Source organism: Schistocerca serialis, chromosome 12 (assembly GCF_023864345.2).
Source record: "Schistocerca serialis cubense isolate TAMUIC-IGC-003099 chromosome 12, iqSchSeri2.2, whole genome shotgun sequence".
Classification (NCBI taxonomy): Eukaryota; Metazoa; Arthropoda; class Insecta; order Orthoptera; family Acrididae; genus Schistocerca; species Schistocerca serialis.
Window position 1 is genome coordinate 155,125,489 of NC_064649.1, and position 14,335 is coordinate 155,139,823.

The following is a 14,335-nucleotide window of genomic DNA, read 5'->3' on the forward strand; positions in this document are numbered from 1 at the left end:
TCCTCTTCTGTTCGCACCCCCCCCGCCCCACCAACCACCCCTCTCGTGGACAACATGCTGCTATTGGTGTGTCATTTACACCAAAAGCCCACTTGATGGGCAAATAAAAATTGCAGCCTTGTAGTGCGATCACCCTGCTGTGAGACAACAAACATTTACTACGCTTTGGAAACAAAATGCTACGTTATTATATGAACTTGAACGAACATTCTTTAAAACACTATTAAGCCTGAGCACATACCAATAGAAGAACAACATGTCCGCTTCCGCCCCCCCCTCCCCGCACCAACTCTCATGGACAACATGCTGTTGGTTGTGTGTTATTTCAACCAAAAGCCCACTTGATGGGCAAATGAAAATAGCAGCCTTGTAGTGCGATCACCCTGCTGTGAGAAAACAAACATTTACTAGGCTTTGGAAACAAAATGCTACGTTATTATATGAACTTGAACGATCATTCTTTAAAACACTATAAAGCCGGAGAACATACCAATAGATGATCAACTTGTCCTCTTCTGTTCGCATCCCCCCCCCCAACCCCCCCGTCTCGTGGACAACATGCTGCTGGTGGTGTGTCATTTCCACCAAAAGCAAACTTGATGGGCAAATAAAAATGCAGCCTTGTAGTGCGATCACCCTGCTGTGAGACAACCAACATTTACTACACTTTGGAAACAAAATGCTACGTTATTATATGAACTTGAACGAACATTCTTTAAAACACTATAACGCCGGAGAACATACCAATAGAAGAACAACTTGTCCTCTTCTGTTCGCACCCCCCTCCCCCAACCCCCCCCTCTCGTGGACAACATACTGCTGGTGGTGTGTCATTTCCACCAAAAGCCCACTTGATGGGCAAATAAAAATTGCAGCCTTGTAGTGCGATCACCCTGCTGTGAGACAACAAACATCTACTACACTTTGGAAACAAAATGCTACGTTATTATATGAACTTGAACGAACATTCTTTATAACACTATAAAGCCGTAGAACATACCAATAGAAGAACAACTTGTCCTCCTCTGTTCGAACCCCCCCCCCCCCCCAACCCCCCCCTCTCGTGGACAACATGCTGCTGGTGGTGTGTCATTTCCATCAAAAGCCAAATTGATGGGCAAATAAAAATTGCAGCCTTGTAGCGCGATCACCCTGCTGTGAGACAACAAACATTTACTACACTTTGGAAACAAAATGCTACGTTATTATATGTACTTGAACGATCATTCTTTAAAACACTATAAAGCCGGAGAACATACCAATAGAAGAACAACTTGTCCTCTTCTGTTCGCACCCCCCCCAACCCCCCCCCCCCCTCTCGTGGACAACATGCTGCTGGTGGTGTGTCATTTCCACCAAAAGCCCACTTGATGGGCAAATAAAAATTGCAGCCTTGTAGCGCGATCACCCTGCTGTGAGACAACAAACATTTACTACACATTGGAAACAAAATGCTACGTTATTATATGAACTTGAACGAACATTCTTTAAAACACTATAAAGACGGAGAACATACCAATTGAAGAACAACTTGTCCTCTTCTGTTCGCACCCCCCCCCCCCCAACCCCCCCCCCCTCTCGTGGACAACATGCTGCTGGTGGTGTGTCATTTCCACCAAGAGCCCACTTGATGGGCGAATAAAAATTGCAGCCTTGTAGTGCGATCACCCTGCTGTGAGACAACAAACATTTACTACACTTTGGAAACAAAATGCTACGTTATTATATGAACTTGAACGAACATTCTTTAAAACACTATAAAGCCGGAGAACATACCAATAGAAGAACAACTTGTCCTCTTCTGTTGCACCCCCCCCCAACCCCCCCCCCTCCCCCTCTCGTGGACAACATGCTGCTGGTGGTGTGTCATTTCCACCAAAAACCCACTTGATGGGCAAATAAAAATTGCAGCCTTGTAGTGCGATCACCCTGCTGTGAGACAGTGCGACAACAATCATTTACTACACTTTGGAAACAAAATGTTACGTTATTATATGAACTTGAACGAACATTCTTTAAAACACTATAAAGCCTTATTACATACCAGTAGAAGAACAACTTGTCCTCTTCTGTTCGCACCCCCCCCCCCCCCCCCCAACCGCCCCCCTCTCGTGGACAAAATGCTGCTGGTGGTGTGTCATTTCCACCAAAAGCCCTCTTGATGGCCAAATAAAAATTGCAGCCTTGTAGTACGATCACCCTGCTGTGAGACAACAAACATTTCCTACACTTTGGAAACAAAATGCTACGTTATTTAATGAACTTGAACGAACATTCTTTAAAACACTATAAAGCCGGAGAACATACCAATAGAAGAACAACTTGTCCTCTTCTGTTCCCACCCCCCCCCCCCCAACCGCCCCCCTCTCGTGGACAAAATGCTTTTGGTGGTGTGTGATTTCCACCAAAAGCCCACTTGATGGGCAAATAAAAATTGCAGCCTTGTAGCGCGATCACTCTTCTGTGAGACAACAAACATTCACTACACTTTGGAAACAAAATGCTACGTTATTATATGAACTTGAACGAACATTCTTTAAAACACTATAAAGCCTGAATACATACCAGTAGAAGAACAACTTGTCCTCTTCTGTTCGCACCCCCCCCCCCCCCCAACCGCCCCCCTCTCGTGGACAAAATGATGCTGGTGGTGTGTCATTTCCACCAAAAGCCCTCTTGATGGCCAAATAAAAATTGCAGCCTTGTAGTGCGATCACCCTGCTGTGAGACAACAAACATTTACTACACTTTGGAAACAAAATGCTACGTTATTATATGAACTTGAACGAACATTCTTTAAAACACTATAAAGCCGGAGAACATACCAATAGAAGAACAACTTGTCCTCTTCTGTTCGCACCCCCCCCCCCCCCTTTCGTGGATAACATGCTGCTGGTGGTGTGTCATTTCCACCAAATGCCCACTTGATGGGCAAATAAAAATTGCAGCCTTGTAGTGCGATCACCCTGCTGTGAGAAAACAAACATTTACTACACTTTGGAAACAAAATGCTACGTTATTATATGAACTTGAACGAACATTCTTTAAAACACTATAAAGCCGGAGAACATACCAATAGAAGAACAACTTGTCCTCTTCTGATCGCTACCCCCCCCCAACCCCCCCCTCTCGTGGACAACATGCTGCTGGTGGTGTGTCATCTCCACCAAAAGCCCACTTGATGGGCAAATAAAAATTGCAGCCTTGTAGTGCGATCACCCTGCTGTGAGACAACAAACATTTACTACACTTTGGAAACAAAATGCTACGTTATTATATGAACTTGAACGAACATTCTTTAAAACACTATAAAGCCGGAGATTATACCAATAGAAGAACAACTTGTCCTCTTCCCCCCCCCCCCCCAACCCCCACCCCTCTCGTGGACAAAATGCTGGTAGTGGTCTGTCATTTCCACCAAAAGCCCACTTGATGGGCAAATAAAAATTGCAGCCTTGTAGCGCGATCACCCTGCTGTGAGACAACAAACATTTACTACACTTTGGAAACAAAATGCTACGTTACTATATGAACTTGAACGAACATTCTTTAAAACACTATAAAGCCGGAGAACATACCGATAGAAGAACAACTTGTCCTCTTCTGTTCGCACCCCCCTCCCCCAACCCCCCCCTCTCGTGGACAACATACTGCTGGTGGTGTGTCATTTCCACCAAAAGCCCACTTGATGGGCAAATAAAAATTGCAGCCTTGTAGTGCGATCACCCTGCTGTGAGACAACAAACATTTACTACACTTTGGAAACAAAATGCTACGTTATTATATGAACTTGAACGAACATTCTTTAAAACACTATAAAGCCGGAGAGCATACCCATAGAAGAACAACTTGTCCTCTTCTGTTCGCACCCCCCCTCCCCCCCCGCCCCCCCACCCCCTGCTCTCGTGGACAACATGGTGCTGGTGGTGTGTCATTTCCACCAAACGCCCACTTGATGGGCAAATAAAAATTGCAGCCTTGTAGTGCGATCACCCTGCTGTGAGACAACAAACATTTACTACACTTTGGAAGCAAAATGCTACGTTATTATATGAACTTGAACGAACATTCTTTAAAACACTATAAAGCCTGAGTACATACCAGTAGAACAACAACTTGTCCTCTTCTGTTCACACCCCCCCCCCCCAACCCCCCCCTTCTCGTGGACAACATGCTGCTGGTGGTGTGTCATTTCCACCAAAAGCCCACTTGATGGCCAAATAAAAATTGCAGCCTTGTAGTGCGATCACCCTGCTGTGAGACAACAAACATTTACTGCACTTTGGAAACAAAATGCTACGTTATTATATGAACTTGAACGAACATTCTTTAAAACACTATAAAGCCGGAGAACATACCAATAGAAGAACAACTTGTCCTCTTCTATTCGCAGCCCCCCCCCCAAACCCCCCCCCCCTCTCGTGGACAACATGCTGCTGGTGGTGTGTCATTTCCACCAATAGCCCACTTGATGGGCAAATAAAAATTGCAGCCTTGTAGCGCGATCACCCTGCTGTGAGACAAGAAACATTTACTACACTTTGGAAACAAAATGCTACGTTATTATATGAACTTGAACGAACATTCTTTAAAACACTATAAAGCCGGAGAACATACCAATAGAAAAACAACTTGTCCTCTTCTGTTCGCACCCCCCCCCCCCCCCCCAACACCCCCCTCGCATTGACAACATGCTGCTGGTGGTGTGTCATTTCCACCAAAAGGCCACTTGATGGGCAAATAAAAATAGCAGCCTTGTAGTGCGATCACCCTTCTGTGAGACAACAAACATTTACTACACTTTGGAAACAAAATGCTACGTTATTATATGAACTTGAACGAACATTCTTTAAAACACTATAAAGCCTGAGTACATACCAATAGAAGAACAACTTGTCCTCTAGTGTTCCCACCCCCCACGCCCCCCACCCCCAACCCCCCCCCCCCCCTCTCGTGGACAACATACTGCTGGTGGTGTGTCATTTCCACCAAAAGCCCACTTGATGGGCAAATAAAAATTGCAACCTTGTAGTGCGATCACCCTGCTGTGAGACAACAAACATTTACTACACTTTGGAAACAAAATGCTACGTTATTATATGAACTTGAACGAACATTCCTTAAAACACTATATAGCCGGAGAACATACCAATAGAAGAACAACTTGTCCTCTTCTGTTCGCACCGCCCCCCAACCCCCCCCTCTCATGGACAACATGCTGCTGGTGGTGTGTCATTTCCACCAAAAGGCCACTTGATGGGCAAATAAAAATTGCAGCCTTGTAGTGCGATCACCCTGCTGTGAGACAACAAACATTTACTACACTTTGGAAACAAAATGCTATGTTATTATATGAACTTGAACGAACATTCATTAAAACATTATAAAGCCTGAGTACATACCAATAGAAGAACAACTTGTCCTCTTCTGTTCCCACCCCCCTCCCAACCCCCCCCCCCTCACGTGGACAACATGCTGCTGCTGGTGTGTCATTTCCACCAAAAGCCCACTTGATGGGCAAATAAAAATTGCAGCCTTGTAGTGCGATCACCCTGCTGTGAGACAACAAACATTTACTACACTTTGGAAACAAAATGCTACGTTATTATATGAACTTGAACGAACATTCCTTAAAACACTATAAAGTCGGAGAACATCCCAATAGAAGAAAAACTTGTCCTCTTCTGTTCGCACCCCCCCCCCCCCCCCCACCCAACCCCTCCACCCCTCTCGTGGACTACTGGTTGCTGGTAGTGTGTCATTTCCACCAAAAGCCCACTTGATGGGCAAATAAAAATTGCAGCCTTATAGTGCGATCACCCTGCTGTGAGACAACAAACATTTACTACGCTTTGGAAACAAAATGCTACGTTATTATATGAACTTGAACGAACATTCTTTAAAACACTATTAAGCCTGAGCACATACCAATAAAAGAACAACATGTCCGCTTCCGCCCCCCCCTCCCCGCACCAACTCTCATGGACAACATGCTGTTGGTTGTGTGTTATTTCAACCAAAAGCCCACTTGATGGGCAAATAAAAATAGCAGCCTTGTAGTGCGATCAGCCTGCTGTGAGAAAACAAACATTTACTAGGCTTTGGAAACAAAATGCTACGTTATTATATGAACTTGAACGAACATTCTTTAAAACACTATAAAGCCGGAGAACATACCAATAGATGATCAACTTGTCCTCTTCTGTTCGCATCCCCCCCCCAACCCCCCCGTCTCGTGGACAACATGCTGCTGGTGGTGTGTCATTTCCACCAAAAGCAAACTTGATGGGCAAATAAAAATGCAGCCTTGTAGTGCGATCACCCTGCTGTGAGACAACCAACATTTACTACACTTTGGAAACAAAATGCTACGTTATTATATGAACTTGAACGAACATTCTTTAAAACACTATAACGCCGGAGAACATACCAATAGAAGAACAACTTGTCCTCTTCTGTTCGCACCCCCCTCCCCCAACCCCCCCCTCTCGTGGACAACATACTGCTGGTGGTGTGTCATTTCCACCAAAAGCCCACTTGATGGGCAAATAAAAGTTGCAGCCTTGTAGTGCGATCACCCTGCTGTGAGACAACAAACATTTACTACACTTTGGAAACAAAATGCTACGTTATTATATGAACTTGAACGAACATTCTTTAAAACACTATAAAGCCGTAGAACATACCAATAGAATAACAACTTGTCCTCTTCTGTTCTAACCCCCCCCTCCCCCCCCGAAACCCCCCCCTCTCGTGGACAACATGCTGGTGGTGGTGTGTCATTTCCACCAGAAGCCCACTTGATGGGCAAATAAAAATTGCAGCCTTGTAGTGCGATCACCCTGCTGTGAGACATCAAGCATTTACTACACTTTGGAAATAAAATGCTACGTTATTAAATGAACTTGAACAAACATTCTTTAAAACACTATAAAGCCTGAGTACATACCAATAGAAGAACAACTTGTCCTCTTCAGTTCGCACCCCTCTCACATCCCCTTCTCTCGTGGACAACATGCTGCTGGTGGTGTGTCATTTCCTCCAAAACCCCGCTTGATGGGCAAATAAAAATTGCAGCCTTGTAGTGCGATCACCCTGCTGTGAGACAACAAACATTTACTACACTTTGGCAACAAAATGCTACGTTATTATATGAACTTGAACGAACATTCTTTAAAACACTATAAAGCCTGAGTACATACCAATAGAAGAACAACTTGTCCTCTAGTGTTCCCACCCCCCACGCCCCCCACCCCCAACCCCCCCCCCCCCTCTCGTGGACAACATACTGCTGGTGGTGTGTCATTTCCACCAAAAGCCCACTTGATGGGCAAATAAAAATTGCAGCCTTGTAGTGCGATCACCCTGCTGTGAGACAACAAACATTTACTACACTTTGGAAACAAAATGCTACGTTATTATATGAACTTGAACGAACATTCCTTAAAACACTATATAGCCGGAGAACATACCAATAGAAGAACAACTTGTCCTCTTCTGTTCGCACCGCCCCCCAACCCCCCCCTCTCATGGACAACATGCTGCTGGTGGTGTGTCATTTCCACCAAAAGGCCACTTGATGGGCAAATAAAAATTGCAGCCTTGTAGTGCGATCACCCTGCTGTGAGACAACAAACATTTACTACACTTTGGAAACAAAATGCTATGTTATTATATGAACTTGAACGAACATTCATTAAAACATTATAAAGCCTGAGTACATACCAATAGAAGAACAACTTGTCCTCTTCTGTTCCCACCCCCCTCCCAACCCCCCCCCCCCTCACGTGGACAACATGCTGCTGCTGGTGTGTCATTTCCACCAAAAGCCCACTTGATGGGCAAATAAAAATTGCAGCCTTGTAGTGCGATCACCCTGCTGTGAGACAACAAACATTTACTACACTTTATAAACAAAATGCTATGTTATTAAATGAACTTGAACGATCACTCTTTAAAACACTATCAAGCCTGAGTACATACCAGTTGAAGAACAACTTGGTTTCTTCTGTTCGCACCCCCCCCCCCCCCCAACCCCCCCTCTCGTGGATAACATACTGCTGGTGGTGTGTCATATGAACTTGAACGAACATTCTTTAAAACACTATAAAGCGTGAGTACATACCAATAGAAGAACAACTTGCCCTCTTCCGCCCCCCCCCCCCCCACCATCTCTCATGGACACTATGCTGCTGGTTGTGTGTTATTTCCACCAAAAGCCCACTTGATGGGCTAATAAAAATTGCAGCCTTGTAGTGCGATCACCCTGCTGTGAGACAACAAACATTTACTACACTTTGGAAACAAAATGCTACGTTATTATATGAACTTGAACGAATATTCTCTAAAACACTATAAAGCCTGAGTACATACCACTAGAAGAGCAACTTGTCCTCTTTTGTTCGCACCCCCCCCCCCCCCCCCAACCGCCCCCCTCTCGTGGACAAAATGCTGCTGGTGGTGTGTCATTTCCACCAAAAGCCCTCTTGATGGCCAAATAAAAATTGCAGCTTTGTAGTGCGATCACCCTGCTGTGAGACAACAAACATTTACTACACTTTGGAAACAAATGCTACGTTATTATATGAACTTGAACGAACATTCATTAAAACACTATAAAGCCGGAGAACATACCAATTGAAGAACAACTTGTCCTCTTCTGTTCGCACCCCCCCCCCCCCAACACCCCCCTCTCGTGGACAACATGCTGCTGGTGGTGTGTCATTTCCACCAAAAGCCCACTTGATGGGCAAATAAAAATGGCAGCCTTGTAGTGCGATCACCCTGCTGTGAGACAGTGAGACAACAAACATTTACTACACTTTGGAAACAAAATGTTACGTTATTATATGAACTTGAACGAACATTTTAAAAACACTATAAAGCCGGAGAACATACCAATAGAAGAACAACTTGTCCTCTTCTGTTCGCACCCCCCCACCCCCAACAACCACCCCTCTCGTGGACAACATGCTGCTATTGGTGTGTCATTTACACCAAAAGCCCACTTGATGGGCAAATAAAAATTGCAGCCTTATAGTGCGATCACCCTGCTGTGAGACAACAAACATTTACTACGCTTTGGAAACAAAATGCTACGTTATTATATGAACTTGAACGAACATTCTTTAAAATACTATTAAGCCTGAGCACATACCAATAAAAGAACAACTTGTCCGCTTCCGCCCCCCCCTCCCCGCACCAACTCTCATGGACAACATGCTGTTGGTTGTGTGTTATTTCAACCAAAAGCCCACTTGATGGGCAAATAAAAATAGCAGCCTTGTAGTGCGATCAGCCTGCTGTGAGAAAACAAACATTTACTAGGCTTTGGAAACAAAATGCTACGTTATTATATGAACTTGAACGAACATTCTTTAAAACACTATAAAGCCGGAGAACATACCAATAGATGATCAACTTGTCCTCTTCTGTTCGCATCCCCCCCCCAACCCCCCCGTCTCGTGGACAACATGCTGCTGGTGGTGTGTCATTTCCACCAAAAGCAAACTTGATGGGCAAATAAAAATGCAGCCTTGTAGTGCGATCACCCTGCTGTGAGACAACCAACATTTACTACACTTTGGAAACAAAATGCTACGTTATTATATGAACTTGAACGAACATTCTTTAAAACACTATAACGCCGGAGAACATACCAATAGAAGAACAACTTGTCCTCTTCTGTTCGCACCCCCCTCCCCCAACCCCCCCCTCTCGTGGACAACATACTGCTGGTGGTGTGTCATTTCCACCAAAAGCCCACTTGATGGGCAAATAAAAATTGCAGCCTTGTAGTGCGATCACCCTGCTGTGAGACAACAAACATTTACTACACTTTGGAAACAAAATGCTACGTTATTATATGAACTTGAACGAACATTCTTTAAAACACTATAAAGCCGTAGAACATACCAATAGAATAACAACTTGTCCTCTTCTGTTCTAACCCCCCCCTCCCCCCCCGAAACCCCCCCCTCTCGTGGACAACATGCTGGTGGTGGTGTGTCATTTCCACCAGAAGCCCACTTGATGGGCAAATAAAAATTGCAGCCTTGTAGTGCGATCACCCTGCTGTGAGACATCAAGCATTTACTACACTTTGGAAATAAAATGCTACGTTATTATATGAACTTGAACGAACATTCTTTAAAACACTATAAAGCAGGAGAACATACCAATAGAAGAACAACTTGTACTCTTCTGTTCGCACCCCCCCCCCCCCTCCCACAACTCCCCCCTCTCGTGAACAACATGCTGCTGGTGGTGTGTCATTTCCACCAAAAGCCCACTTGATGGCCACATAAAAATTGCAGCCTTGTAGTGCGATCACCCTGCTGTGAGACAGTGAGACAACAAACATTTACTACACTTTGGAAACAAAATGTTACGTTATTATATGAACTTGAACGAACATTCTTAAAAACACTATAAAGCCGGAGAACATACCAATAGAAGAACAACTTGTCCTCTTCTGTTCGCACCCCCCCACCCCCAACAACCACCCCTCTCGTGGACAACATGCTGCTATTGGTGTGTCATTTACACCAAAAGCCCACTTGATGGGCAAATAAAAATTGCAGCCTTATAGTGCGATCACCCTGCTGTGAGACAACAAACATTTACTACGCTTTGGATACAAAATGCTACGTTATTATATGAACTTGAACGAACATTCTTTAAAACACTATAAAGCCGGAGAACATACCAATAGATGATCAACTTGTCCTCTTCTGTTCGCATCCCCCCCCCAACCCCCCCGTCTCGTGGACAACATGCTGCTGGTGGTGTGTCATTTCCACCAAAAGCAAACTTGATGGGCAAATAAAAATGCAGCCTTGTAGTGCGATCACCCTGCTGTGAGACAACCAACATTTACTACACTTTGGAAACAAAATGCTACGTTATTATATGAACTTGAACGAACATTCTTTAAAACACTATAACGCCGGAGAACATACCAATAGAAGAACAACTTGTCCTCTTCTGTTCGCAACCCCCTCCCCCAACCCCCCCCTCTCGTGGACAACATACTGCTGGTGGTGTGTCATTTCCACCAAAAGCCCACTTGATGGGCAAATAAAAATTGCAGCCTTGTAGTGCGATCACCCTGCTGTGAGACAACAAACATTTACTACACTTTGGAAACAAAATGCTACGTTATTATATGAACTTGAACGAACATTCTTTAAAACACTATAAAGCCGTAGAACATACCAATAGAATAACAACTTGTACTCCTCTGTTCGCACCCCCCCCCCCCCCTCCCACAACTCCCCGCTCTCGCGAACAACATGCTGCTGGTGGTGTGTCATTTCCACCAAAAGCCCACTTGATGGGCAAATAAAAATTGCAGCCTTGTAGTGCGATCACCCTGCTGTGAGACAACAAACATTTACTACACTTTGGAAACAAAATGCTACGTTATTATATGAACTTGAACGAACATTCTTTAAAACACTATAAAGCCGGAGAACATACCAATAGAAGACCAACTTGCCCTTTTCTGTTCGCACCCCCCCCCCCCCCCCCGAGCCCCCACCTCTCGTGGACAACATGCTGCTGGTGGTGTGTTATTTCCACCAAAAGCCCACTTGATGGGCAAATAAAAATTGCAGCCTTGTAGTGCGATCACTCTGCTGTGAGACAACAAACATTTACTACACTTTGGAAATAAAATGCTACGTTATTAAATGAACTTGAACGAACATTCTTTAAAACACTATAAAGCCTGAGTACATACCAATAGAAGAACAACTTGTCCTCTTCTGTTCGCACCCCTCTCACATCCCCTTCTCTCGTGGACAACATGCTGCTGGTGGTGTGTCATTTCCTCCAAAACCCCGCTTGATGGGCAAATAAAAATTGCAGCCTTGTAGTGCGATCACCCTGCTGTGAGACAACAAACATTTACTACACTTTGGCACCAAAATGCTACGTTATTATATGATCTTGAACGAACATTCTTTAAAACACTATAAAGCCGGAGAACATACCAATAGAAGAACAACTTGTCCTCCTCTGTTCGAACCTCCCCCACCCCCCCCAACCCCCCCTCTCGTGGACAACATGCTGCTGGTGGTGTGTCATTTCCATCAAAAGCCAAATTGATGGGCAAATAAAAATTGCAGCCTTGTAGCGCGATCACCCTGCTGTGAGACAACAAACATTTACTACACTTTGGAAACAAAATGCTACGTTATTATATGTACTTGAACGATCATTCTTTAAAACACTATAAAGCCGGAGAACATACCAATAGAAGAACAACTTGTCCTCTTCTGTTCGCACCCCCCCCAACCCCCCCCCCCCCCTCTCGTGGACAACATGCTGCTGGTGGTGTGTCATTTCCACCAAAAGCCCACTTGATGGGCAAATAAAAATTGCAGCCTTGTAGCGCGATCACCCTGCTGTGAGACAACAAACATTTACTACACTTTGGAAACAAAATGCTACGTTATTATATGAACTTGAACGAACATTCTTTAAAACACTATAAAGCCGGAGAACATACCAATAGAAGAACAACTTGTCCTCATCTGTAGCACCCCCCCCCCCCCCCAACCCACCCCCCCCCCCCTCTCGTGGACAACATGCTGCTGGTGGTGTGTCATTTCCACCTAAAGCCCACTTGATGGGCAAATAAAAATTGCAGCCTTGTAGTGCGATCACCCTGCTGTGAGACAACAAACATTTACTACACTTTGGAAACAAAATGCTACGTTATTATATGAACTTGAACGAACATTCTTTAAAACACTATAAAGCCTGAGTACATACCAGTAGAAGAACAACTTGTCCTCTTCTGTTCGCACCCCCCCCCCCAACCGCCCCCCTCGCGTGGACAAAATGCTGCTGGTGGTGTGTCATTTCCACCAAAAGCCCTCTTGATGGCCAAATAAAAATTGCAGCTTTGTTGTACGATCACCCTGCTGTGAGACAACAAACATTTACTACACTTTGGAAACAAAATGCTACGTTATTATATGAACTTGAACGAACATTCTTTAAAACACTATAAAGCCGGAGAACATACCAATAGAACAACAACTTGTCCTCTTCTGTTCGCACCCCCCCCCCCAACCCCCCCCACTCGTGGACAACATGCTGCTGGTGGTGTGTCATTTCCACCAAAAGCCAACTTGATGGGCAAATAAAAATTGCAGCCTTGTAGCGCGATCACCCTGCTGTGAGACAACAAACATTTACTACACTTTGGAAACAAAATGCTACGTTATTATGTGTACTTGAACGAACATTCTTTAGAACATTATAAAGCCGGAGAACATACCAATAGAAGAACAACTTGTCCTCTTCTGTTCGCACCCCCCCCCCCAACCCCCCCCTCTCGTGGACAACATGCTGCTGGTGGTGTGTCATTTCCACCAAAAGCAAACTTGATGGGCAAATAAAAATGCAGCCTTGTAGTGCGATCACCCTGCTGTGAGACAACAAACATTTACTACGCTTTGGAAACAAAATGCTACGTTATTATATGAACTTGAACGAACATTCTTTAAAATACTATAACGCCGGAGAACATACCAATAGAAGAACAACTTGTCCTCTTCTGTTCGCACCCCCCTCCCCCAATCCCCCCCTCTCGTGGACAACATACTGCTGGTGGTGTGTCATTTCCACCAAAAGCCCACTTGATGGGCAAATAAAAATTGCAGCCTTGTAGTGCGATCACCCTGCTGTGAGACAACAAACATTTACTACACTTTGGAAACAAAATGCTACGTTATTATATGAACTTGAACGAACATTCTTTAAAACACTATAAAGCCGTAGAACATACCAATAGAATAACAACTTGTCCTCTTCTGTTCTAACCCCCCCCTCCCCCCCCGAAACCTCCCCCTCTCGTGGACAACATGCTGGTGGTGGTGTGTCATTTCCACCAGAAGCCCACTTGATGGGCAAATAAAAATTGCAGCCTTGTAGTGCGATCACCCTGCTGTGAGACATCAAGCATTTACTACACTTTGGAAATAAAATGCTACGTTATTATATGAACTTGAACGAACATTCTTTAAAACACTATAAAGCAGGAGAACATACCAATAGAAGAACAACTTGTATTCTTCTGTTCGCACCCCCCCCCCCCCCTCCCACAACTCCCCACTCTCGTGAACAACATGCTGCTGGTGGTGTGTCATTTCCACCAAAAGCCCACTTGATGGGCAAATAAAAATTGCAGCCTTGTAGTGCGATCACCCTGCTATGTGACAACAAACATTTACTACACTTTGGAAATAAAATGCTACGTTATTATATGAATTTGAAAGAACATTCTTTAAAACACTATAAAGCCGGAGAACATACCAATAGA